Below are 5,744 nucleotides of genomic sequence, written 5' to 3'. Positions count from 1 at the left end.
ATATGACTGACTGACTTTGTTTATACATATATATATATATATATATATATATATGTATATTTATATACAATCCCAACTTTGTAACTTCCAAAAAAAACGTGCTTTTTTCTGTTGTGCCTGCACTGGCCTCTATTACATTTGACCTCTTTCACAGTACAAGCAGCTGCTGTCAGATCCAGCAGAAAGACACACGCGACTTTAAAAGATCGCCTTTGTAGCCCACATCTTCCCTCGTGGCTTGTCCTCCACCATGAACTTCCTGTGTTTGGGAATTTATTGACTGCACCCACTCATTTCTAATGGAATTCTTCCAGTCACACAGCCTTCGTTCAATCAAAAAATATATAGATTATGAATCAATTATTTATTTATTTAAAAAACAAATCAAATTCAATTTTTTTTAAATAACATTTAAATGTATTTATTTTCTTAAAATGTTAAATATATATATATTTCAGTCTGGGCTGGTTTTACGTCCCTTCCTCCTTCCTGCCTGTCTATCACCTGTGGCTTCAATAACCGTCTCTGCCCCGCGTGGTCCTGAGCCCCACTGCACTATTGCCTTCAGGGATGATAGAAATCTCACTTTATTCTTTTAAAAGGGAACTGCTGTCAGTCAAGGGTCATTCTGCATCTGTGTAAAAGGGATGTGCTTGAAGACCCGGATCATTCTTTGTCTGTTTAAGCGGATGGTGGTCAGTTTCGATTCATTATCTGTCCATTTAAGACGGACTTTCTCATAATCTCGCCTCATGTTGTGCAGCTTGAGAAGAAGTGTGATTCCAGCTGCAATGACCGAATTGTTAAACAGCTGTGTTCCAAGTTACATTGGGGCTGCCTGCTCCGGTGCGCACACAGATCGCAGTACATCTGTTCAATTACTCGAAATATGCTCAGCTTTTCTTAAATCCACTCCTTGATCGAGCAGTGGCCCCGAATTCGCTCCCAATTTTCACAATAACAAATTTTACATTGACGGCAGGAACCGCCTGGCATAATGGATGAGGCGTTTGAATTCGATTTTAACCGCGACTTTATCCCAAGATTACAAGTTCGAGTCCTTCTGCGATCAATTAATTCGCTACCTGAAATTTTATATTTTTTATTGGGATTCTGCCGAAAAACCAACCATCTCTTCGAGTCAGTCACCTTAAGTAAAGAAAGGCAGTTTGCTTGAAGAATGTAATGGCACGTTTTGCCATCTGTTTGCACGGGCAGAGCAAGCTTTGAAGTGGATTTTCGAGCACATTATTTCTATTTGGATATAAAAAGCAGGAAATTGAAGGGCTGATGCTGGGCTAAATAAGAGACGAGGTGGTCGAGAAGTTAAAGCGCTAGACTGCTAATTCATTGCTCTCTGCATGCATGGATTCGAATCCCAGCCACGCCCTTATTGTCTTACAGCTTTGAGCTCCCTGGATGTTTTGTCATTCACATTTAACCTCATCGCCAAATTTCCCTTTTACTGACAAGGGAGCTTGCTCATGCCATGTCTCAAATTAATAATATATTCGTCAAATGAATAACATTTGTAGGACTATGGCGAGGGGGACTAATTAGATAGGTCTCTGAGGGACAACACAAGCACGATGGGCCGAATACCTTTTCTCACTACTGTCAGAATCTGAGAGCTGCGCTTTTCACTGTCGGTGGCTCGTTGGTCTGGGGGTAGGATTCTCACTTAGGGATGATCACATTTGATATGCGAGAGGTACTGAGTCCAAATCGCGGACGAGCCTCGCCATTTTTTACTCAAAGTTCCATTTCTCACAGCCGGTCGACATGTGAGAAAACAGACATATTTCACATTAAAACGTGTGATTTTGCGCCGATGTTCCCACTGCGTCCAAATACCAGAGCAAAGATTTAATCCCCTCACACTGAATACTGCGGGCCGACGGTCACCTTGGTAACGGAATGGTCATTCTGACATCACTTTCTAAACAATAGCGCACAAGGCAATGGGTCATCAATAAATGGTAAATGAATTAAACACTCTGCAATTACATTGTAAATAATAGGAAATAAAATGCTGGGTAATAACTGGTGCAGTTAATAGCTTATCTCTAGCAAACATTAAGAATGATGTGTTTTGTTTACACACACACGCACATAGCAACGACTCTGTGCAGTCTTTTCAGTTGTTCGACTTAACCTGATGCAATTGATTTCTTAGGACTTTAGGAACCTGCGGGAACCCAACCGGCGGTGTTTGCTGTGTCAGTGTCTCAAGAGATAGCGCGCCGTTGCTCCTCCCACTGCCCGGGGGATTGGGGCAGCTATTTAAAGGGACAGGGACTCTCTTTTCTCTGCCTATTTATATCTAAAGGTAAAGTCCAGTTTATCTCAGAATGTCGGCGGACTTCACGAACCGAGCTCCCATTAACATTCGCTCCCTTCTGTATTGTGCTGTCATTGTAAAGCTGTCTATTTCAGTGACTTGAACCTTTCTAAAATGACACATTGTTTTTATAATCCATTTAACTTGCTTGTCCAATTTGGAAACATTTCAGAATTGTGCAATGTGACGAATTTTTTGTTTAAAGGTGGAATACAATTTGTTTCAATATATTATTTCCAACCCTCCCTCAACCCCCCAAATTTTAGAACACTCTGCAATACTGAGTGGGAAGTTCCCAAGTTCGGTCCTTGGTCTGGGCTGTTAGTTGATCTCAGCCAAGGTAGCAGTTCAGGGGTTATAATTGTCCTCAGTACCACTGCGCTAAATATGAGTAAAAATTAGCTACTGCCCTTGCTCTTGATACTGATCCACTGACATCAATTGGGAAGTGTATGGATGTCATTTGGGAGTAGGATTGGACTCGGCTCTGATGCCTACCACGGTGGAAATCCTGCTGACACTCACTGAGTCGACTGATGGTGAAGCACCAGAGGTCAACAACTGTCTGTGGAATTGCACCCAGCCGGATTCAGCACTTCCTGAAGAAAGTAACTCGCAGTTGATTTAGTACAATAAGGATGGAGGGAGAGTGTCTAGAATAAGGCATTTACAGCTTTGGAGGGACAGGAGGGGACAGAATGTCCTATAGAATCTAGACTTGGCTGTTCTGAATTTCTATCCTGTACTTAAAGTAACAACTTGTGTAACCTACATTTGCAGTGTATTAGAACGGGAGGATCTGCAGCTTGGTAACTCAAACCAAACATCACGTCAAGATTTGAGAGATTCACTGGATTCATCAGGATCACCTTATCATCAGCCTTTGGAAAAACACCAATCACAGCGGTGAGAAACAGTACACATGTTCTGTGTGTGAATAGAACTTCAACCATTCGTCAACCTGTGAGAGTCGTGTGCCCAGCTGACTAAACACTGTAAATGTGGGGACTGTGGGAATGGATGCAGATGTGCGTTGGGTGGAAACACATCAGGGAGAGGCCATTTACCAGCTGAGTGTGGAAAGAGATTCAGTCTCTCATCTCACCAACTGACATTCGAGGTCTTAGATAACAGACTTTCTCCTGTGAATATAGAGCTGTGTTATTGGGCCATGATGTTTTTACTTGTTCATCTAGTTGACTGTAAACCTTTGCCAATTAGTTGATGTGATCGGTTTAATTGTAGATATTTAAAAAAATACATTTACTGAGTGGATTCAAATTTAAATTGAAACCAGCTTTTCAGGTGTGATACTCTACTCACACATTGAAGGTGACAGAGATGCTGTGGGCACACGAAAATTCCAGTATGTGTAAGTGATTAACAGACTGGATTTTGTGTTTAGTGATCCAGGGCGTGTTAGTTTTCCCTACCCTGGACATCAAGGCACTCTGGATGGTATGGGGAACTGGGACTTGTCCTGAGAGTAACCAAAGGTCTGAGAACTGAAACAATCTAGAGTTAGAAAGCAGTAAAGGCGCAAAATGAAGCAGTCGATAACAATACATCAATTTGTCTAGTCTTATCATGGAGACCTCAAGTATCGACACACTATGTTATTTGAAATATCAAAAAATAAATTCCAGCCCAGTTTTATGGGTGATTAACATCAGCAGAAACAAATCGCAACTCACAGAATGAACACGATTCAGTCAGGATGCGATTAACAGCAGTAATGAGAGTAAAACCCAACCCCTGCAGTCACTTGCGAACTCGCAATTCAAATGACTGAGTAAATCCCTCCCACACTTCCCCAGTGTGAACTCGCTGGAGTTTCAGCAGATCAGATGATTGAGTAAAACCTTGGCCACACACAGAGCAGGTGAATGGTCTCTCCCCAGTGTGACTGCGATGATGGATTTCTAGATCTAACTGGGAACTGAATCCCTTCCCACAGTCTCCACATTTCCATGATTTCTCCATGGAGCAGGTGTCCTTGTGTCTCTCCAGGTTGGACTATCAGTTGAAGTTTCGTCCACACACAGATCACGTGTAGTTTCTCACCGCTGTGAATGGTGCGATGTTTTTCAGGCTGTGTAACTGGTTGAATCTCTTTCCACAGTCAGTACACTGGAACAGTCTCACTCGGATAGGGTATGTGTGTCTCGGTGCTTTTACAGTCACACTGATGTTTGAAATATTTTCCCACAGACAGAACAGAAAGATGTTTCTCCTGCCACATTCAAAGGCCAATGGTATTCATCATTTCCAGCTAACATGGTTGGGTAAGTACGCAAAGTGAGAATACAATCAATGAGCTGCTGATTTTCTCTGCTGGTCACTGGGTCTTTTGTGCAGGCCCAATAGGGTCAACCCGGGCTGGCCCAATAGGGTGAACCAGGGCTGGCCCAATAGGATGAGCCTGGCTGGCCCAATAGGGTGAGCCCGGTCTGGCCCAATACTGTGAGCCCGGGCTGACCCAATGGGGTGAGACTGTGCTGGCCCAATAGGGTGAGCCTGGGCTGTTCCAATAGGGTTAGCTTGGGCTGGGCTGGCCCAATAGGGTGAGGCGTGCTGGCCCAGGGTCAACAAACAACTATCAGAACAACAAGGCTCCCTTTTAGGGGCCACTGAGCTGGACAAAAACATGTGGCCAATCAAACTGACAGACATCCTGAAGCCCCGCCCACCCTTTGTCCCTGCACAAAGGACCGTGCATGCGCCGTGAGACCGCCCTGACCAATATGGTGGCCGCTGAGCACGCTTCCACCACCGGGGAAAACAATTACTGCAAAGAAAGGCGCTAAGAAAACGGTCACTAAAACGCCACCGAAGAGCGGCAAGAAGCGCAGAAAGTCGAGGAAGGAGAGTTACTCCATTTACATCTACAAAGTGATGAAGCAGGTTCACCCCGACACCGGCATCTCCTCCAAGGCCATGGACATCATGAACTCGGTTGTGAATGATATTTTGTAGCACATCGCGGGTGAGGCTTCCCGCCTGGCCCATTACAACAAGCGCCGCACCATCAGCTCCCGGGAGATCCAGACCGCCGTGCGCCTGCTGCTGCCCGGGGAGCTGGCCAAGCACGCCGTGTCGGAAGCGACAAAGGTGGTGACCAAGTACACCAGCTCCAAGTAAAATTGCACGCTGTCCTGAGAGATCAAACCCAAACACAACTGCTATTTTAACAGCCACCCACAACCTCTCTGAAAGATCTGCACAAACCCAGCAACCTTCAAACTTAAATCACTAATTATTTCCTCAACAATTGTGTGCGAACCTTTGGAGTTCCAGCTGTAGATTTAGTTTTCAATCTCAGACCTGTTCATATACACCGCCTGCCTAATTAAAAGCATGTTTAGAGGCTGAGACTCAGATTTCAGTCACACATTCTCTCTCG

General features: G+C 44.3%; 1 pseudogene; it reads left to right on the top strand.

Annotated features, from left to right (window-relative positions):
- Nucleotides 1-4,618: 4,618 nt before the first annotated feature.
- On the top strand, nucleotides 4,619-5,482 carry LOC139238062 (histone H2B 1.2-like; annotated as a pseudogene).
- Nucleotides 5,483-5,744: the final 262 nt, after the last annotated feature.

The sequence above is a fragment of the Pristiophorus japonicus genome, chromosome 25 (assembly GCF_044704955.1).
Source record: "Pristiophorus japonicus isolate sPriJap1 chromosome 25, sPriJap1.hap1, whole genome shotgun sequence".
NCBI classification, from domain to species: Eukaryota; Metazoa; Chordata; class Chondrichthyes; family Pristiophoridae; genus Pristiophorus; species Pristiophorus japonicus.
This window is presented reverse-complemented; position numbering and strand designations above follow the sequence as displayed.